The sequence below is a fragment of the Oncorhynchus kisutch genome, linkage group LG25 (genome assembly GCF_002021735.2).
Source record: "Oncorhynchus kisutch isolate 150728-3 linkage group LG25, Okis_V2, whole genome shotgun sequence".
In the NCBI taxonomy this organism is placed as follows: domain Eukaryota; kingdom Metazoa; phylum Chordata; class Actinopteri; order Salmoniformes; family Salmonidae; genus Oncorhynchus; species Oncorhynchus kisutch.
The window spans coordinates 11,666,487-11,690,193 of NC_034198.2; positions in this window are offsets into that span (position 1 = coordinate 11,666,487).

Genomic DNA, 23,707 nt, shown 5'->3' on the forward strand with positions numbered 1-23,707 from the left:
TGGGGAATGTCTCTATAAGCTTGGGACATTTAGCCACTGGGATTTTTGCCCATTCTTCAAGGCAAAACTACTCCAGCTCCTTCAAGTTGGATGGGTTCCGCTGATGTACAGCAATCTTTAAGTCATACCACAGATACTCAATTGGATTGAGGTCTGGGCTTTGACTAGGCCATTCCAAGACATGTTTCCCCTTAAACCACTCGAGTGTTGCTTTAGCAGTGTGCTTAGTGTAATTGTCCTGCTGGAAGGTCAACCTCCGTCCCAGTCTCAAATCTCTGGGAGACTGAAACAGGTTTCCCTCAACAATTTCCCTTTATTTAGCACCATCCATCATTCCTTAAATTCTGACCAGTTTCCAAGTTCCTGCCGATGAATAACATCCCCACAACATGATGCTGCCACCACCAAGCTTCACTGTGATAATGGGGTTCTCTGGGTGATGAGAGGTGTTTGCGCCAGACATAGCATTTTCCTTGATGCCCAAAAAGCTCAATTTGTGTCTCATCTTACCAGACTACCTTCTTCCATATGTTTGGGGAGTCTCCCACATGCCTTTTGGTGAACACCAAACATATTTGCCTGAAGTTATAGGATATAGGAGTAATTTTACTGTGGATATAGATACTTTTGTAACTGTTTCCTCCAGCATCTTCACAAGGTAATTTGCTGTCATACTTTTCGTACCAAAGTATGCTGATCTCTAGGAGACAGAACGCGTCTCCGTCCTGACCGGTATGACGGCTGCGTGGTCTCATGGTGTTTATATTTGCGTACTATTGTTTGTACAGATTAACGTTTGGAAATTGCTCCCAAGGATGAACCAGACTTGTGGAGGTCTACAATTGTTTTTCTGAAGTCTTGGCTAATTTCTTTTGATTTTCCCATGATGTCAAACAAAGAGGCACTGAGTTTGAAGGTAGGCCTTGAAATACATCCACAGATACACCTCCAATTGTCTCAAATGATGTCAATTAGCCTATCAGAAGCTTTTAAAGCCATGTCCTAATTTCCTGGAATTTTCAAGCTGTTTAAAGCCACAATCAACTTAATGTATGTAAACTCCTGACCCCCTGGAATTGTGATACAGTGAATAATAAGTGAAATACTCTGTCTGTAAACAATTGTTGGGAAAATGAATTGTGTCATGCACAAAGTAATGTCCTAACCAACTTCCCAAAACTATCGTTTGTTAACAAGAAATTTGTGGAGTGGTTGAAAAATGAGTTTTAATGACTCCAACCTAAGTGTATGTAAACTTTTTTTTTAAACAAGTTATTTTTTTCATTTCACTTCACCAATTTGGACTATTTTGTGTATTTCCGTTACATGAAATCCTATTTAAAATCGAATTAAATTACAGGTTGTAATGCAACCAAATAGTAAAAATGCCAAGGGGGTGAATACTTTTGCAAGGCCATGTATGTTTCATCACAAAACCGGAAAGCTCCTTTTCCAGTGAAGTCCACAAAGCATACCGCATGTAACAAATAGATAAGCAACCTACAGCATGATCAAGCAAGATGTTTCCAACATTTTTGGACCACAAGTCTTGAAGAAAACAGGAGCTGCCAACGCTATTCCACCACCAATTCAACTTCAACATTTCATCATCATCACATCAACTATGCTTAGTCAAATACAATAACAACTTAACAATATCAAAACAATTTAGTCCAATCAATGTAAGCTAATTATCATGACTCTATCATTAAACACTTTTAGTTTTTGTTGACCTAGACTAAGCAACCTGGCTAAAATGCTTGCTAGCCTCTACGGGATCGGTGTCCCACCACGGGACAGTTGAGCTAACGTAGGCTAATGTGATTAGCATGAGGTTGTAAGTAACAACAACAAAATCCCAGGACATAGACATATCTTATATGGGAGCTTAAATTCTTGTTAATCTAACTGCACTGTCAAATTTACAGTAGCAATTACAGTGAAATAACTTGAAAATGGCACATTTGTGCAGTCTTGATACAACATTTTGAAAAGAAGTGCAATGGTTCATTGGATCAGTCTAAAACTTTGCACATACATCGCTTCCATCTAGTGACCAAAATCTAATTTGTGCCTGGGCTGGAATAATACATTATGGGCTTTCTCTTGCATTTCAAAGATGATGGTACAAAAAAATAATGTTTTTCTTTGTATTACCTTTTACCAGATCTAATGTGTTATATTCTCCTACAGTAATTTTACATTTCCACAAACTTTAAAGTGTTTCCTTTCAAGTGGTATCAAGGGGTGGCAGGTAGCCTAGTGGTAAATCCCTGAGTTGACAAGGTAAAACTGTCGTTCTGTCCCTGAACAAGGCAGTTAACCCACTGTTCCTAGGCTGTAATTGAAAATAAGAATTTGTTCTTAAGTTCTTAACTGACTTGCCTAGTTAAATAAAGGTAAAATAATCAATGGCCAGTACAGAGAATTAAGTGAAGTTTAAATCCATGTTTCCAGCCATAGCTTATTTAGGAATGGAACAAAGTCCATCAATTTATGTTTTATTCTGTCAATGATGTTTTGCTTTTGATGTGATGTGATTGGTGTAAAGCCATATCCAAACGGGCTCACTCAGTTTAGCTCAACGCTGAATGGCTATACTTTTATACTTTTTTTTATCAAGGGATGCCAAATGCTCGCTGGCTTCCCTTGCTATTGATTCAATGCTACGGGCGGCAACAATGTCATACTCTTTTGGCCAGACAGTATCAGATAAATGGACTACACACTGAGACAGATGGACTGAATCAAAATGGTTTTACAGTTACGGTTCAGAATGACACAACAATAGAGTAGTGAACCATTGAGTTAGACCCTTCCCTGGGAGAACCATAAACATATCATGAGTGACATATATCACGGTTAAAGGTTCTTGGCTTGTTGCTCAAACAAAACTCCCCGAACAGAGATGAATATTAAATTATCACCGTTGATCACACTCTCCGCTGTGGGTCCTGTTTTGAAGAGCAGACGTTAAGCTAACTGCACGCTACACGTTGAGTGGATCTGTCTCGCCCTGGCTGTTGTTTCATTGGGGTGGCCATTAAGTTGAGCTATTGAATGACCCCCTGAAGGATTGATTGATTCCGCCTCTGGATGAAAGCTGAACTACCGAATAAATCAATCACATTCAGAACTTAGTGTACAGTATGTGCCACATGGTGCATAGTCTAGTGCTAACAAGAGGCATGGAATCAGTCTAGTTTAGTCTATGTGTTAAATGTCCATATCAATGCTATTAAACATCTGGGAAATTGTACACATGCTTTTGTATATTCATTAAACAGTCATGGCCTGCACTCTTAATGGCGGGTGCTTATATTTGTCCTATTTCACACATGTACAAGTGTGTATTATTCGCATGTGTGAGTTGGAAATGTGTGAGTCAACCTGGGAGAGTAGGTACCCTTCCATAGGTCCATCAATAGTCTTCTCTGTAAATAGAAAGACACCCAATACAATAGCATATAAACTGGGGTCTGGACCCTTTTTTCTCAACAACATGGTTCGTTCACATTTTCACTTCCTTAGAGCACCCGCCAACACTTACTCTCCAGCTCTTAGCTGTCTTATCACCAGAGCTGTTTGGGTAAGAGCGTGTAGGAGCTCCTGGTTGTATGGGGGGGGGGGGGCCTTGTTCAGCCTGTTTGCTTTTCCATCACTCAAGTGGCTGCAAGATGGATGAGCCATTCAAAACCTCTAGCCACTGTGCTCCCCCGAACTGTCCCCTTGATCGCAAATGGAGTGGAAAAATAGCTTTTGTACCCTTGTCATGACTGGACATCTACTGGTTATGACAGACATCCTGTGCCTGCTCATCTCAAAATGTGGAACTTGGACGTTTGAAACATGACATTTCAGGGAACGTCAAAGCTCATTTGGGATTGGGAAAGATCCTTGCCAGTGTTGCAGCAACGACGGTGGGGAATTTGATGGGGAAGTAAACATGCAAACGTATCACTCATTGCTTTAGAAAATGCCCTTTATTTAGGAAAAGCAGTTATGATATTTGTTTGTTGAGATTAAGTGAATTGTTGTTGGTTATGTGACATCTCACGGTTCCCGAGACCAAAGAACATCTTCTTTCGTCCTAAAACAAGAAGAACAGAATGTTCCTCTCCGGCAGTCACGGGCAACGTAATATTCACAATACACCCACCCATTGATTACCGATTTTCATAAGCTCTTTCTATGAATGACAGACCAGTTCTTAAGTTTGGGCATTTCAGAATCAAAATGAATCTGGTGGTGTGGGGGCTGTGCTTTGGCAAAGTGGGTGGGGTTATATCCTTCCTGTTTGGCCCTGTCCGGGGGTGTCCTCGGATGGGGCCACAGTGTCTCCTGACCCCTCCTGTCTCAGCCTCCAGTATTTATGCTGCAGTAGTTTATGTGTCGGGGGGCTGGGGTCAGTTTGTTATATCTGGAGTACTTCTCCTGTCCTATTCGGTGTCCTGTGTGAATCTAAGTGTGCGTTCTCTAATTCTCTCCTTCTCTCTTTCTTTCTCTCTCTCGGAGGACCTGAGCCCTAGGACCATGCCCCAGGACTACCTGACATGATGACTCCTTGCTGTCCCCAGTCCACCTGGCTATGCTGCTGCTCCAGTTTCAACTTCCACCTGACTGTGCTGCTGCTCCAGTTTCAACTGTTCTGCCTTATTATTATTCGACCATGCTGGTCATTTATGAACATTTGAACATCTTGGCCATGTTCTGTTATAATCTCCACCCGGCACAGCCAGAAGAGGACTGGCCACCCCACATAGCCTGGTTCCTCTCTAGGTTTCTTCCTAGGTATTGGCCTTTCTAGGGAGTTTTTCCTAGCCACCGTGCTTCTACACCTGCATTGCTTGCTGTTTGGGGTTTTAGGCTGGGTTTCTGTACAGCACTTTGAGATATCAGCTGATGTACGAAGGGCTATATAAATAAATTTGATTTGATTTGATCTGTAGTTAATGTACAACCATAAATATTATTTTATTGAAACAGTAGGCATATCCCATACTGATTGAATCAATAAAGCATAAATATCAATAAAGAAATCATGAAAAAAAAACATCCGTGAATGTCAATGGCTGCCCATTTTACGAAAGTAGTGGTAGGTAAAAGCCTGATAGGTAAATATTTGATGTGTCCAACCAAACAATTTCCTGAGTTGAACAGTTTCGAAAGAACAGCTCTCCTGTGTAGGTACCCTTTGCAAATACCAGTGCAAAATAAACAGCTGTGGTGGGAATGTTTACATGTAGCTCAACTAGACGTGTGCTCGACCATGCATGGTAGGACGTCAATGTGTTGGTTGCATGGTCAATTTGGCCTTCATGAGAAAGTGTGGTAAGCGTGTGTTTGTAACATATCTACTCTAAACGGCGTGCAAGAATGTTGCTGGGAAGTTCCAACATGGGAGTTGGTCTCTGCAAGTGTCTCTTGTTTAGCAAAGGAATGGTTTGAAGGTCACCGTTTTTTTAAGACACCCACAAATTAGAACAATCACAACAATACAGCAACACTCGAACTTGTTCCACAGCCAACTAAGGTCTCTCCTTTCTCTCCTCAGTGTGTAAAACACACAGCTGCAGCCCCGCGTCCCTCTGCTCACCAGGGTCGAGATCAACCTTTAAAAATAAGGGTTTTATAGGAGTATTCTCAGAGTGAGGGGCCAGCTCACCCCAATAAGGCTACTGTGTTTCAAGACGGAAATAGACATTCATATTCAGAAGCCAATACACTTTCTCTCCAGAGAATCCCCCCCCCCCCCCCCCCCCATTTGGCTCTGTCCCTCCCGGCAGCCTGACACTGATTACCAGCTTTCGGCACTGGGCTCCGTTGCTCCTGCTGCTAAGGCTCATGGGACAGGAAACTTTAGGAACTATTAGCGGTTTTCTTAAGGCCTGCAATCTCATATTAGAATTGGCGCCGCTCCCCCCTCTCTCTCTTTCTTTCTGTTTCACTGGTTTACAGCAGTAGCTCGGTGGCCCTCGTGCGACCCTGGCTCTACATACCTTAGCTGGCTGAGCATTCTGGGCCTGTAGATTTACATCAGTCATGCTACACTACTGCTGCTCCTGAGGGGATGAGAGGGCGAACACTGTACAATTACATTTTTATAGGGCCGCTATCTATTTTCATTAGCACATGGACTTATGTTTCTTAAGATTTTAAGAATGAAATCCAAGTTATCACAAGTACAACAAGCTGGCCATTGACATCTTTGTACTGTTTGATTTACAATATGATTAAAAGTAGATTAAACGAAGTCATCCACATACTATAAAGCTTAAAGTAGCAAAGCATATTGAGAAGTGAGGGCTTAGAACTTGAAACAATGTAATTAGTAGATATTTTGCACACGACCCAATGTTTGAAGGATTGGTCTGGATTCAGCAAATTTTATTGTATTTTCTGCTTAGTCTAGCTCTATGTGAGACTCATACAGCAGTCTCCCAAGCCATCTGAAATTTAATATTCGACAGGGAAATACACTGTTTTATTTCAAAATATTTGTTCAATAATTCAAAGACAGATGTGCTCATATTGCCATAGATTCAATTTCATGCAACTTGAAATAAAAACTAACCCCTACATAAGAAACATTGAAACCTGAATCTACTGTGGCTACATTACTTTGCCCAAAGAAAAAAGTTGGATTTCAGATTGTTATCAAAAGATGTCCAATGACTACACGTGTCTTGACTTCTCCAAATCTTGCATGTCAGCATTTGTACAAATTCTTTATCAACACAGACAGTCTTATAGTAAATCAGTATAACACCATTTTCAAGTTATCAAACACACAGTACTCTCAGAGAAGAACATAGCTGACAAAGACAACATTCTGGTCAAAATTTTGTTGAGTCAACTTAGATTCCACAATTGTTCAGCTTACTTATGGCCGACAACCTTAAGCAGTTGTCAGGATGAGTATAATGCTTGACTTCACTCTAAGACTCAACAACAACGTTTTGCAGAGCACCTCACTTTTTCACTCAATGAGTGCAAAAGACAAGGTCTGTCGTGATGTCCACATGCTGTGTGATTCTACTGTCAGACACAGCAAAGGACATCCATTAAGATGAAATCAAAATGATTTACGATGTTATTGATACAGTTAATTTGCAGATCTAGATACTTTAAACAGCCCCCCCCCCCCCCACACACACACACCACAAACTGAACTGCAGGAACCATAAAACATTCTCTGAACCTGGGAGTGGTATGAATAGATTGCATAATTTGTACCCCCTGCTCATATTCATACCTGGTTTTTGATTAACTTCCTTAAAACTTTCACTGAATGTTTCAATAAGACTTTTAAATACACTGCTAGCTTGTTTTGGGTTAAATTTTCTGAACTCCAAGCACAGATTGGAAACATGGACATTAATTTCCTTAGGCATTAATCGTGCAAAAAATAATGTATTGTGACACGGCATCAGTGAGATTCAAACCTATAATCTTCTGTTCTCTATCCATGGAATTAGTCCACTGCACTAGTGATGTGCAGGTTGACTAATAACCCGCAGTTCCCGTGGTTATATCCACAAGGTGGGTGGTTTTATGGCCATGAAATATTGTGTGGATGAAGGGTGGGTGGGTGGTGTTCGGGTTGAATTAAGAGAAAACAATACATAAAAAATGCATAAATGTATCATTCATTATTTTTAGGCTATCTGACATTAGTGCGTAGGCCTAAGCTTTAGAACCTAACTTTAACTGAGAATTCTCCTTATTGTCACAGCCGTGTATATACCCTCAAGCCGATACCACAATGACCATCAAGGAACATTACTGGACTTTATGCAAACTGGAAACCATATATTCTGAGGCTGCATTTATTGTAGCTGGGGATTTTAACAAAGCAAATTTGAGAACAAGGCTACCTAAATTCTATCAGCATATTGACTGTAGTACTCGCAGTGGCAAAACTCTGGATCACTGCTACTCTAACTTCCGCGATGCAATCAAGGCCCTCCCCACCCTCTTTTTGGCAAATCTGACCACAACTCCATTTTGCTCCTCCCTTTCTTTAGGCAGAAACTGAAACAGGATGTACTTGTGAACTATTCAACGCTGGTCTGACCAATCGGAATCCACACTTCAAGATAGTTTTGATCACGCGGACTGGGACATATTCCGGGTAGCCTCAGAGAATAATATCGACGTATACGCTGATTCGGTGAGTGAGTATATAAGGAAGTGCATAGGAGATGTTGTACCCACTATTAAAACATACCCTAACCAGAAACCATGGATAGATGGTGGCATTCACGCAAAGCTGAAAGCATGAACCACCGCATTTAACCATGGAAAAGTGACTGGGATAATGGCCGAATACAAACAGTGTAGTTATTCCAATCAAACAAGCGAAATGTCAGTATAGAGACAAAGTGGAGTCACAATTAAACAGGTCAGACACGAGACGTATGTGGCAGGGTCTACAGACAATCACGGACTACAAAAGGAAAACCAGCCACGTCACGGACACCGATGTCTTGCTTCCAGACAAACTAAACACCTTCTTTGCCCACTTTGAGGCTAATACAGTGCCACCCATGCGGCCCACTACCAAGGACTGTGGGCTCTTCTTCTCTGTGGCGGACATGAGTAAGACATTAATACGTGTTAACCTTCGCAAGACTGCCGGCCCAGATGGCATCTCTAGCCTCGTCCATGCGCAGCCAAGCTGGCTGGTATGTTTGCGGACATATTCAATCTCTCCCTATCCCAGTCTGCTGTCTCCACATGCTTCAAGATGGCCACCATTGTTCCTGTACCCAAGAAGGGAAAGGTAACTGAATGAATGACTATCGCCCCGTAGCACTCACTTCTGTTATCATGAAGTGCTTTGATAGACTAGTCAAGGATCATAACACCTCTACCTTACCTGTCATCTTAGAACCACTTCAATTCGCTTACCGCCCCTTACCGCCCTACCGCCCCTTACCGCCCTAATAGGTCCACAGACGATGCAATCGCCATAACACTGCACACTGCCCTATCCCATCTGGACAAGAGGAATACCTATGTAAGAATACTGTTCATTGACTATACAGTGGTTCCTCCTTTAAAAGTTGCATCCTACAGCAGCACACCTTGCAGGCTGCTGCAGCATTCTGTGGCACGTTATCTCATTGTCAGCCATTTTTTCTATTAATCTATTTCTTCTATTAATGCGAGTTAGTGCTAGTTTTACCACCAGAAGGCATCTTTAAGACGCATTTGATAGTCTTCCATATTGGCATTACCAGTTGAATTGAAAACATTTTTTGTAATAACATACTATATGGGATTGATTTTAAGAAATTTGGCTTAATTAATTTGATTAATATTAAGGTGTTTCTATTCCGAGAAAAACAAAACCTTCACTGTTTCTGTTAGGATGGAATGGAAAATATGGCGCTGTGCAATGTGGCGTTCTGGATTTTTAAGAACACATTCTTATTTTCAATGACAGCCTCGGACCAGTGGGTTGACTGCCTTGTTCAGGGGAATAGTGACAGATTTTTACCTTGTCAGCCCAGGGATTCGATCTTGCAACCTTTCGGTTACTATTCCAACGCTCTAACCACTAGGCTACCTTCCACTCCATTTGTGATCAAGGGGACAGTTTGGGAGATTGGAGGATTTAAATGGTTTGCCATCATTAGACAACTTTGTCAAATCAAATAACATTTTATTTAGCAGATGTTAATGCGAGTGTAGCTGTCACGACTCCGACCAAAGGTGGCTCCCCTTCCCGTTCGGGTGGCGCTCGGCGGTCGTCGTCGCCGGCCTACTAGCTGCCACTGATTCTTTCCTCCCCCTCCTTATGTGTTTATTGAGTACACCTGTTTTGAATTGGGTATAATTAGTGAGGCTTTATTAGTCAGCTGGCCCGCCTGGTTCTTTGTGCGGGATTAATTATTGTGACCTTCTGTTTTGTGTAACTTGTGTGCACGTCTGTGGGTTACGTGTTTTCCCACAGACGTGGGTTTGGCTGGACAGTTTAAGTCCCCGTGTTTGGGGCGTTTGTTTTGTTATGTGTTTTCATGGGATTGGCTTATTTTCGCCGTTTTGTGCATTAAAGTAGCCCTACCCTGAACTCTCTGCTTGTTTGTGAGTGTTTTTGGTGACAAGTCGAATTTCTTCAGCCTCCTGAGGTTGAAGAGGTGCTGCTGCGCCATCTTCACCACTCTTTCTGTGTGGGTGGACCAGGAACTTAAAACTTTCCACCTTCTCCACTACTGTCCCATCAACGTGGATAGGGGGCTGCTCCCTCTGCTGTTTCCTGAAGTCCACGATCATCTCCTTTGTTTTGTTGACATTGAGTGTGAGGTTATTTTTCTGACACCACACTCCGAGGGCCCTCACCTCCTCCCTGTAGGCCGTCTTGTCGTTGTTGGTAATCATGCCTACCACTGTAGTGTCGTCTGCAAACTTGATGATTGAGTTGCAGGCATGCATGGCCACGCAGTCATGGCTGAACAGGGAGTACAGGAGAGGGCTGAGAATGCACCCTTGTGGGACCTCAGCGGGGTGGAGATGTTGTTACCTACCCTCACCGCCTGGGGGAGGCCCGTCAGGAAGTCCAGTACCCAGTTGCACAGGACGGGGTCGAGACCCAGGGTCTCGAGCTTAATGACGAGTTTGGAGGGTACTATGGTGTTAAATGCTGAGCTGTAGCTGATGAACAGCATTCTTACATAGGTATTCCTCTTGTCCAGATGGGTTAGGGAAGTGTGCAGTGTGATTGCGATTGCGTCGTCTGTGGACCTATTGGGGCGGTAAGCAAATTGGAGTGGGTCTAGGGTGTCAGGTAGGGTGGAGGTGATATGTTCCTTGACTAGTCTCTCAAAGAACTTCATGATGACGGAAGTGAGTGCTATGGGGCGATAGTCATTTAGCATTTGTTTAGTTTGTCTGGGAGCAAGACATTGTGGTCCGCGATGGGGCTGGTTTTCCTTTTGTAGTCTGTGATTGACTGTAGACCATGCCACATACCTCGTGTCTGAGCCATTGAATTGCAACTCTACTTTGTCTCTATACTAACGCTTAGCTTGTTTGATTGCCTTGCGGAGGGAATAGCTACACTGTTTGTATTTGGTCATGTTTCCGGTCACCTTGCCCTGATTAAAAGCAGTGGTTCGCACTTCCAATTTTGCGCGAATGCTGCCATCAATCCACGGTTTCTGGTTGGGGAATGTTTTAATAGACGCTGTGGGTACAACATCACCGATGCACTTGCTAATAATAACAACGATCCAGGGTTTTGCCAGCCCGGGTCGCGCATTCGATATGCCGCTAAAATTTAGGGAGCCTTGTTTTCAGATTAGCCTTGTTAAAATCCCCAGCTACAATAAATGCATCCCCAGTATATGTGGTTTCCAGTTTACATAGAGTCAAATGAAGTTCTTTCAGGACCGTCGATGTGTCTGCTTGGGAGGGATATACACGACTGTGATTATGATCGAAGAGAATTGTCTTGGTAGATAACGCAGTCGGCATTTAATTGTAAGGAATTCTAGATCAGGTGAACAAAAGGACTTGTGTTCCAATATTTCTGTTTTACCAATATTTCTGTAATTCAGTGATATTTATTCCCATAGTAATTCGTTATGGATCCATAACTAAATAAACATTTTGAAAGAGTATCTGTATCCTTATTTTATTAATGAAAGCATAAAGATGCTGATGAAGAAATACAGTACTGTACAGTATATGCTTTAACATTTGGATAATGGACTCTGCCTGTCAGAGGTGGAGTTCCAGAGCTCACAGGTGTGCCTGGCATGGATTGTGACTCCATCTCGTTCCTCGCCCTTTTCAACGCGTCATTCTCCACCTGACTCTCCGCCAATGCCGCCTGCTGGGCATGAGAATATGAGGAGTGATTCTTCACCAATACCGCCTGGCTCTGGACCAATGCATCAGCTGTTGCCAGTATCTCTGCCCTCAGAGAATGTTTCTCTTTCTGATGGTTTGCCTTCAATGACTCGATCTCGGTCTTCAAAGTTTGAATCTCATCCATGAGCACCTTCATCAGATGAGCAGAATGGTACCGCCCTGAGCCCCCATTGATTACAGTGGCCTAACGTGCAGACCTTTTTCTTTAAATGATTGTTTTATGTAGGATGCTACATTTTGACCAGATGCAATTGTAAGTAGGCCTAATTTAGCCTCAGCCAGTTAAGTTATTTTATATAGGTCTAGGCTCTGAAGAAATAGACTCCAATTAAGCCCTCTTGTTGTTTGTAAAGTCAAAATAAAATGAAGATTATTGTTAAATTAATTGCTCGACTGGTGTAGGTTTTCTCCATCTGTTGCTGTGCAACACTTGCATAACAAGTTAGCAAGTTAGCAATAACAAGTTATTTTCAGCACCAGCCACTGTTCACCTCCTATTGATTGCGCTGCGGTTGCCACCAGTTGTTTTAAAAATGTAACGTTTATTTAACTAGGCAAGCCAGGAAAGAACAAATTCTTATTTACATTCAAGGCCTACTCCAGCCAAACCCAGATGACGCTGGGCCAATTGTTCGCCGACCTACGGCACTCCCAATCACGGTCGGATGGGATGCTCTCTGCGCTTTTAACGGACCTCTGAGACTATCACGGTGCAGGTGCATCTATACGGAGACTTGATTACACACAGGTGGATTGTATTTATCATCATTAGTCATTTAGGTCAACATTGGATCATTCAGAGATCCTCACTGAACTTCTGGAGAGAGTTTGCTGCACTGAAAGTAAAGGGGCTGAATAATTTTGCACGCCAAATCTTTCCGTTTTGGATTTGTTAAAAAAGTTTGAACTATCCAATAAATGTCGTTCCACTTCATGATTGTGTCCCACTTGTTGTTGATTCTTCACAAAAAAATACAGTTTTATATCTTTATGTTTGAAGCCTGAAATGTGGCAAAAGGTCGCAAAGTTCAAGGGGGCCGAATACTTTCGCAAGGCACTGTATATACTGTATTTTATACCATCTATTGCATCTTGCCTGTGCCGCTCTGTCATTGCTCATCCATATATTTATATGTATATATTCTTATTCCATCTCTTTACCTAGATTTGTGTGTATTAGGTAGTTGTTATGGAATTGTTAGATTACTTGCCAGATATTGCTGCACTGTCGGAACTAGAAGCACAAGCATTTATCTACACTCGCAATAACATCTTCTAACCATGTGTATGTGACCAATACAATTTGATTAGATTTTTTACTTGCGCCAAATAGCCTACATGCTAATCGCCAAACGCTTTTGGGAATGGCCAGAAAAAGTTACTTGGATCCACTGAGGCAAAAGGACAATGTCAGAGTTGAATTCAATAAGAGAAGATCTGTAAAATGGAGAGTTGGAAATAAAGAGAAGGGACAGCCAGAAAAGTAATGTTTGGGAGAGAAAAATGTTCACTTCCTTTCTCAGACATTTAAAATACTTTCCATTTTACTGATCAGGAAATGTATGGCTTCGTTCCCAGAACCAATGGAAAACCAAAAACATACGTTCCCAAAACTTCCAAGGAACCAAATGTGCTAGCTGGGAAATGGTTCTCAGAACATTATGTGTTAGCTAGTTAGAGATTAAAACTGCTGCTAAAGCATTATCATCATACATGTAAATGCTGACCCACATAGGGCTGTTGGGAAGATCATGGGGATGGGTATGATCCGTGGGGGGGAATAAAATTCGTAGCCCTCGCAGTCTACATAACCCCAGTTCTGTTTTGGTCTGCTAAGGCAGAGTGAGATTGGTAAAAAAACTAAAAACTCAAAAAACTCAAGAGGTGTAATTTACAATAATGGAGAGGAAGTACAAAGTCAGTGGTTTAATAAATTACTTCCCCTGGGGGAATCTGATTTATTCTTAGAGTGGAGACTCTACATGGTGCTAGTTTTGTGAGTGTGTGTATAATGTGGGTGTGAGCGTGCACGCTGGCGTGCGTGTGAGTGCGTAAGTGTACTGTAAGTACAAGTGTGTCCTGATGTACACACCTGTCCTGATGTCAGTGACCTGTCCTGATGTCAGTCACCTGTTTGCATCCTGTACACCGGATTAAGCTGAGCAATAAGAAATCAATCTCTGCCTTTTTTACGTGCTTCAACTCCTTTTTTACCTAGAATTAGGCCTTTTGGAACTTTTTCTTGGTAAGCCATTCTCGTGTGTCCTGATGTACTGAAACTAAACCTGTATAAGCTAGTGATGTCACCCACTTTAGGTATTATTAAAGTCAAACCTTTGGGCTGTACTAGGCTGATGAGACTGTTTTATGAGGCAGGGACTGCACCATCAGCTTATGACATCTTCTTCAGGGCAAAGGAAATGTCCAAAGAAAAGATCAGCATATCAATATTGATTCATTTATATCCTGCCCATTGCTGCATAAGACATCTCCCTACTATCTCTATCAAGTCAGTCATAAATACAGTCCAGAAGTTGGAGAAGAGTGCTGGTTTGTGAAACCGGAATCGTATTTTTTTCATGATGAGTCAGTCTCTGAACCGTATCTCCGCTGTGGGTGAATTTTCGCTCCAGGCAGGTTAGAGATTTTCATTAGTTTGCCAAGACACAGACAGATATGAAGTAGATGGTTCTTCAATGGTCCGTGGCAGCACAATTCAATGTATGTCTTTTATTGGGGGGGAATATAAATGTTGTTTTGAAGATGCCTGGAAATTTGGACTACTTCAATCGAACCCAAATGTAAAACTCTCAAGGGTTCGAAAATGAACTCATAGGTCCAGAGTTTGTTGAGCGATTTGCCATAGTCCCAAGCGAGCAACGGTGTTTTTACTTCTTTGTAACTTTTATAGATTTCAATACAATTAACTGACCAAAATATACACTTGTTATAAATATTATGTCTCTATTGTATAGCATCAATAGGACATAGAGTACATATTTTTTAAATGGTGTTCACATTTTCTAAATCTCCTCAAAATTACTATTATTAATTGTTTATGCAATGAGAGGTGTTCCAAATCTGCATAACACTCTACAAATAAATCAATTCCATCTCATACAATCTAGATTGTCTTTCATGTACACCTACACCTTCCCTTCCTTGAATCCATCAAACCAAAACTAATCTCAGGATTCAATATCATCATCAGCTTGGCCCAGATCACTCCCTATACAGCCTCTCTCTGGTGTCATTTGTCAGCATGATGAATACAACTTCTACCTAAATGTGTCCTTGTCTCCCCAGACAACACTAAACACCAGTCATGAAATCTCATTTCTGAAGCCAGACATCCTGGCCTGCTGCTGTCATGGCCGATGCATTAAGGTTCCACTCTTCCCTGTGGGGGGGACAGGAGAGCCAGGCGAGGGCTAGGCTCAATTTGATGTTAATGGGAGCAACCACAGTGGGAGGTGTATGGTCCTGTACCTGAGGGACTGCTTCTAAACAATGCCATACAAGTGCCTCTGGTGATGAGCCCAGCAGCTGTAAGCCTCAGGTTAGGCATGGGTTTACCATTAGAGGGCCACTGTGAGGTCTCCAGCAGGTCTCCAGGTTTGGGGCAGGAATAAAAAAGCCCCATATGAAAGGAGTGCAGACAGGTCAGGGGGAAAATGTTTGGCACTAGGGCCGCTTTAAATAAGTGATTGTTAATTGAAGGACATATTTCTTCCTCTGTCTCAATTGGATCTCGTGGAACATTTTCATACGAGATGAGTGCTTTGTTAAAAAGTGTTAATGTTCCTAGTTGTCACCGGTGGTGAAGTGTGGTGAAGAATCTCTATAGTTTGAATTACTGACATCCATTCCTCCTTCAGAGCCACCTTAATGTGGGCTGGATGAGTCCTCTATGAGGTGCCTGTTTTACCGATAGTCGTGCTGTCAAAGGCTAACCAGGTGAGTTATATCTGTTTCATAGCAGGTGCTCTGTAACCATGGATTCAAATGAGAAATAAGAACCACTTCAAAACCCACAAAGAATTGACCCGTCCAAGTTTTTTTCAGAAGCCTCAGATATTGAAATCATTAAGGAGACCATTTGTGACATTTATGTTGGATCTCTTCTGAGAAAAACACATTAATGGGGAGTTACACTGTATCTGAGTAGATCGTTTCAGAGGTATTGACCGAAAGTAAACTTTGCAAGACGGTTGTGTAATAATGTAAGAGGGAGTAGAAGCAGGAGCTGAACATTTAGGGGGCTGGATCCACATGTAGGAAGGCATGACTTGGCAGCCTTGGGGAGCAACGGTGCAGACAGCAATGGTCAAGCCTGCCTTATGATTTTCCTGTCAGCTTGGCTGAGGTGACTCAATCTACAGTATGACTAATCAGCTGAATCAGTCATTATCGTCTGCATAACAGTACAGGGGTAATGGGGAAAAAACGTATCCACCTCTTGCCTGAGAGACATGCAGGGAATCAAGGGCGGGTAGGGATGTTTCTTGTGCCCTGACGCGGTCCTGAAAGCCTGGGCCAAACCACAGCTAAATGTCTGGGAGCTACTCCACTGCACCACCACTCCGCCTTCTAGGCTCCCATGAGGCTGGCGTGAGTTACACCAAGCAGCTTTTGCTCCTGACATCCACCAAGGGTGCAGAGAGACAAGCCTGCGGAGGAGGGGAGGGTGGACAGGGGTTGGATGTTGGAGGACTCTGTTAGAAGCCTGGAACCAAGAGGGCTTGTGGCGTTCCTAGAAGAGCCTGGCGTCTTGAGCCGCGTTGTTGGCCAGACTGCGGAGGGATCTCTCTGACTAATCCAGCTCTTTTAGGCTTCATCCCACATGGCACCTTATTCCCCATTTTGTGCACAACTTTTGACTTGGTCCTATAGGACTCTGTTCAAAAGGAGTGGCCTGTATTAAGAAATAGGGTGCCATTTGGGACACAGATACAGTCCACACCATAGGGAAAAGTTAATGCCATGTTTACGTGTCTGTTTGTTGTTTGTTGATTCTAATGCTTCTCGCTGCTAGCCACATGAGTGGAGCAGCGAGTCTGGCGAATCACCCAGACATGATCTTGAATTAAGTGCTTTCTCCCACAGAAGCGCAATGAACAGAAACAGTGCATTTAGTTGTCACAGGGCAGTTGGTCACAGCTTAAGACAAGGCCGCACTGCGGTATTCCGGTCTGTAATTACTGATCAGGGAAATCAAAGCACTGAATACATTCTCCTTATTGTGGGAATGGCTTCGCAGCCACGTGATAGCCTACTGTACCCTCCAGCTTATCAAGGCTGTAATATCATGGTAATATCATGGCTTTGAACACAGATTGATATTTACTTCAGGCTTTTAGGTTGCCACAAATGCCACAAACAAATCCAACAACCGGTTGCACTTCACAAAATATTGAAGCCCCATGCAGTCTTTAATCAAATGTTTTAATCATCACTAAATTTCTATTAAATCACTGTGTGTGTTTATTTTATGACAATAACTCCAAATATATTTTAATAATTTATTTCCCTGAGCCTCCTTTTGGCATTGAAATGCTTAGTCTGATTGTGTGTCTGATTGTGTGTCTTAGCTTTCATTTTATTAAGCTAGTAGTTAAGCTAGTAAAATTAGTGGTAGTACTAGTTGTGCGTTGCTAGGTAACAATGTAAACAATGGCACTTTTTATGAATACTGGCCATGTGTATGTTGTCTATGTATCATGGGCAGGATAGGATCTAACAATGGGAATTCAAAACCAGCAGTGGTATAAATGCAATTATAAACTGGGTGGTACAAGCCCTGAGCGTTGATTGGCTGAAAACCACGGGTATGACAAAAAAAAATATTTTAACTGCTCTAATTACATTGGTAGCCAGTTTATAGTAGCAAATCAAATCACATTTATTTGTCACGTACGCTGAATACAACAGATGTAGTAGACCTTACAGTAAAATGCTTACTTACAACCAACAATGCAATAAGGCACCTTGAGGGTTTGTGATATATGGCCAATATACCATGGCTAAGAGCTGTATCCAGAAAAGCCCTTAGCCGTGATATATCGGCCATATACCACACCTCCTTATTGCTTAAATAAAAGATGACTGTCATTGGTCTATGGAACGCCGTTTGGGTCTTTGCGTGTCAAAAAAGATGCACGTTAAATAAACACTATTAGTTGACCAATCAGGACATGAATTTGACTACACGTCACATAATAATTGTACATGTTCATAAATGTTTTACATAGTTATTACACATTGATGACACTATCCCTATTATTTCCAATGTTATAGCGATTAACAAATAACAATTATTCTATGATGCTGGTAAAATTGTCTTGCGCACCTGCCACTGCTGCATGAGGCAGGCATACACTTCCCTAATCTGTTTCAGTAGCTATAGTTAGCTAGCTAACTATCTAGCTAGGTCTCATCATGTAAAATGCCATTAATTTATGAGACAGTTTTCGTATTTGGTTGATGATGGTAAGACTCGGTCCGGTCAAGTCATGCTTATAACGTTAGCTTGGGGCAAGAGGGCTGGGTAGCTGGCTAGCTTGTTTAGTTTATTATCTAGCCAGCTAGTTATTTTCATGAACGGAATATCAATTTCAATAGGAGAACAACAAGTGGCAGTCTTTTATTTTATTTTTTTATTTCACCTTTATTTAACCAGGTAGGCTAGTTGAGAACAAGTTCTCATTTGCAACTGCGACCTGGCCAAGATAAAGCATAGCAGTGTGAGCATACAACAAAGAGTTACACATGGAGTAAACAATTAACAAGTCAATAACACAGTAGAAAACAAAGGGGGGGTCTATATACAATGTGTGCAAAAGGCATGATAAGTGATAAATGATCAGATGGTCATGTACAGGTAGAGATATTGGTGTGCAGAAGAGCAGAAAAGTAAATAAATAAAAACAGTATGGGGATGAGGTAGGTGAAAAGGGTGGGCTATTTACCAATAGACTATGTACAGCTGCAGCGATCGGTTAGCTGCTCAGATAGCTGATGTTTGAAGTTGGTGAGGGAGATAAAAGTCTCCAACTTCAGCGATTTTTGCAATTCGTTCCAGTCACAGGCAGCAGAGTACTGGAACGAAAGGCGGCCAAATGAGGTGTTGGCTTTAGGGATGATCAGTGAGATACACCTGCTGGAGCGCGTGCTACGGATGGGTGTTGCCATCGTGACCAGTGAGCTGAGATAAGGCGGAGCTTTACCTAGCATAGACTTGTAGATGACCTGGAGCCAGTGGGTCTGGCGACGAATATGTAGCGAGGGCCAGCCGACTAGAGCATACAAGTCGCAGTGGTGGGTGGTATAAGGTGCTTTAGTGACAAAACGGATGGCACTGTGATAGACTGCATCCAGTTTGCTGAGTAGAGTGTTGGAAGCCATTTTGTAGATGACATCGCCGAAGTCGAGGATCGGTAGGATAGTCAGTTTTACTAGGGTAAGCTTGGCGGCGTGAGTGAAGGAGGCTTTGTTGCGGAATAGAAAGCCGACTCTTGATTTGATTTTCGATTGGAGATGTTTGATATGAGTCTGGAAGGAGAGTTTGCAGTCTAGCCAGACACCTAGGTACTTATAGACGTCCACATATTCTAGGTCGGAACCATCCAGGGTGGTGATGCTAGTCGGGCATGCAGGTGCAGGCAGCGACCGGTTGAAAAGCATGCATTTGGTTTTACTAGCGTTTAAGAGCAGTTGGAGGCCACGGAAGGAGTGTTGTATGGCATTGAAGCTTGTTTGGAGGTTAGATAGCACAGTGTCCAAAGACGGGCCGAAAGTATATAGAATGGTGTCGTCTGCGTAGAGGTGGATCAGGGAATCGCCCGCAGCAAGAGCAACATCATTGATATACACAGAGAAAAGAGTCGGCCCGAGAATTGAACCCTGTGGCACCCCCATAGAGACTGCCAGAGGACCGGACAGCATGCCCTCCGATTTGACACACTGAACTCTGTCTGCAAAGTAATTGGTGAACCAGGCAAGGCAGTCATCCGAAAAACCGAGGCTACTGAGTCTGCCGATAAGAATATGGTGATTGACAGAGTCGAAAGCCTTGGCAAGGTCGATGAAGACGGCTGCACAGTACTGTCTTTTATCGATGGCGGTTATGATATCGTTTAGTACCTTGAGTGTGGCTGAGGTGCACCCATGACCGGCTCGGAAACCAGATTGCACAGCGGAGAAGGTACGGTGGGATTCGAGATGGTCAGTGACCTGTTTGTTGACTTGGCTTTCGAAGACCTTAGATAGGCAGGGCAGGATGGATATAGGTCTGTAACAGTTTGGGTCCAGGGTGTCTCCCCCTTTGAAGAGGGGGATGACTGCGGCAGCTTTCCAATCCTTGGGGATCTCAGACGAGATGAAAGAGAGGTTGAACAGGCTGGTAATAGGGGTTGCGACAATGGTGGCAGATAGTTTCAGAAATAGAGGGTCCAGATTGTCAAGCCCAGCTGATTTGTACGGGTCCAGGTTTTGCAGCTCTTTCAGAACATCTGCTATCTGGATTTGGGTAAAGGAGAACCTGGAGAGGCTTGGGCGAGGAGCTGCGGGGGGGGCGGAGCTGTTGGCCGAGGTTGAAGTAGCCAGGCGAAAGGCATGGCCAGCCGTTGAGAAATGCTTATTGAAGTTTTCGATAATCATGGATTTATCAGTGGTGACCGTGTTACCTAGCCTCAGTGCAGTGGGCAGCTGGGAGGAGGTGCTCTTGTTCTCCATGGACTTCACAGTGTCCCAGAACTTTTTGGAGTTGGAGCTACAGGATGCAAACTTCTGCCTGAAGAAGCTGGCCTTAGCTTTCCTGACTGACTGCGTGTATTGGTTCCGGACTTCCCTGAACAGTTGCATATCACGGGGACTATTCGATGCTATTGCAGTCCGCCACAGGATGTTTTTGTGCTGGTCGAGGGCAGTCAGGTCTGGGGTGAACCAAGGGCTGTATCTGTTCTTAGTTCTGCATTTTTTGAACGGAGCATGCTTATCTAAAATGGTGAGGAAGTTACTTTTAAAGAATGACCAGGCATCCTCAACTGACGGGATGAGGTCAATGTCCTTCCAGGATACCCGGGCCAGGTCGATTAGAAAGGCCTGCTCACAGAAGTGTTTTAGGGAGCGTTTGACAGTGATGAGGGGTGGTCGTTTGACTGCGGCTCCGTAGCGGATACAGGCAATGAGGCAGTGATCGCTGAGATCCTGGTTGAAGACAGCGGAGGTGTATTTGGAGGGCCAGTTGGTCAGGATGACGTCTATGAGGGTGCCCTTGTTTACAGAGTTAGGGTTGTACCTGGTGGGTTCCTTGATGATTTGTGTGAGATTGAGGGCATCTAGTTTATACATAGTGACTAATACATAGTGACATGGATTCCTAAATCATTGCTAAGAATATTGAAAGTTATTTCAGTTCCTGGTCATTGTTTTCAGGCTGGTTTCATTCTACCACATAAGTTGCTAAATACATCTGTATCAAACAAATTGGTGAGTGACTTTCATACTGCAAACTGAAGTCAACAGAGGGACGCAGTCTACCTCCAGTTTCCAAACTGTCATCTATTTTGACAAAATGCTTGTTTTTCTGTATTTTGACTAGCTAAGATGAATCAGGTGCAACTGCTTATGATATGGTTGGCTGGCTGGCAGGCAGCAGCAGGATCACCATCCTTTCTCCCCTGCCTCTGGGATTGTTGCATGTCAGGGAGAATGTTGGACGACTTAACTAACATTTTTTTTATCCTGTTCGTTCGATCCTGATCTTATTTTAAATGCTCACACAGACGTTTTCCCATTCGGATGAACAAATTATGGCTTATTACCAACGCAGCACTGTAAACACATCGTGGCTGGTTGTGTACTTGTTTGCAGACCTTTGTATTAGTATATTTTTTTTACAGTTTTGACTGTGCTGCTAATCTTACTGGTGGGGCTTGGCTTGCTCATGCAAATTCAGCGTACACAACATTCTAAAATAGCGCTATTTGATGTGTAAAATAGTGTTATTTGACATGTATATTTTCTTGACACGCAAAGACCCAAAACGGCATTCCATATTGGTCAGTATAATCAGATCAGATTATCATGTTGTGGGCCAAATACTCCATTCCACCTGAACAGGGTGAAATTCCATTTTTTTAAACGTTCTTTTTTTTAGCTCTTACACTAAAAGGGCATTATCATAATTTCCAACATTTCTGAGTGTTATTTCAACCTCATAGTGTGGTTATATCAATAAAAAAAACTGGGTAATCATGTTTTTGACAGCACTGCCCCTTTAAGCCATACATTCTGAACTACCAACTGGTTTTCCTCTCATCACCCTATGTAACCCTTTCCTTGAAGGACTATACCCCCATTCCTCTGCCGTGGACAACTTGGTTGACAGTCCTACCGCTGGCCACTGTGGGGTTATTAGGAGTAAATCTCCTCTGACCCAGTTACAGCTGGCTACCAGCCCACAGCCTCTTGCCTTTGGCCTATGACCTACCCAGCAACACGGCTGGCATTTAAAACAAATTTAATCAGCAATTGGTCAGAGTTATGTTTCCAAACTGAAAAATTACCTTGGTGTTAAGGTAAGCAGGCAATACAATGTAAATGCTTCCATTTGCAGATCACAGAGAGGTGGCACACACTCTCACACGTGTGGGTACTTGAGGGTGAACAGACACAGGCACTCTATAAGTGATGAATCACATCCTTATTTGCACACTCACACACACACACACAATCATTTGCACACACACATTTAAATACATATGCAAACTACAGAGCAATACATGTTTTAGTAATCGATATTGTAGCACCTTGTTTGCCTATCAGGCTACTCCGTCGAATATCAAACTTATAGTAGGCCTACATTTGAGTGGGAACAATAAGGATTTTGGTTATTGCAGTAATCTTCTGGATTACTGTAGTCACTGTAATCAGAATGCTGTACATACTTTCCATTTGAAAATCCCAAACTATGACAATCATGAAATGATTTAGGGTGGTAATAAAAACGGTGCTGCTGTAAACGTGGAAAAAGTGACACAGACACCGTGGAAGAAACCATGATAGACAGAATTGGACCATTTTCAAAGGCTGTCCATTGTATTTATTTTCTTAGTCTCGGTTTTCACAAAGTGGTTATTGTATTGGTGACGCGTCACCGTTTACTGAAAGCAGTTGACACTCCTCCAGTTGTAGTCTTGTGGGTACCAAGTCTTTAACGCAACGATCAGCGCCAGACAGCTTAGAATGCCCCGACTTGACTGCAGAAGAGCTTTTCCCTCTGGCTACAATGGCTCAGCAACTTTCAGTTAGATAATGCTAACCAGCTAATGCCCACACTCTCTTACAGGGGAGCCAAAACTTACTTCACTTGCCAGTTATAGTTACCTCAGACCTGTGTGGTGGTGCAACGACATACAGTAGTGTCCACTGGTCCTAGTGGTTGTTTTTGTTGGGAGGAAACCCATGGTGCCATTTATGCAACAACCTGCATTCGGTCATTTGTGTTTATTTCGCTGACTAGGCACATTGACTGACTTATGGGAAAGGAGCTACGTGATTCTAGTGAGTGACGTGCCTTATTTTCCTACAGTACGCTCATTTTTACACACCAAACAGCCATTTTTGCTACGGTAAACGGGTGGGGACTTGTCATCACAACAGGTTTCCCCTTGTTCACCATCCAGTCTCCAGCAAATAATTGTTATGATTTAGTGATTTAACGTACGGTATGTTTCTGCCAATATAAATAATTTGTTTACTGATGTTTCTATTATTTATTCTCAAAGATGCTCCTTAAAGTGGAGCTGACAGCGTTTGAACTACT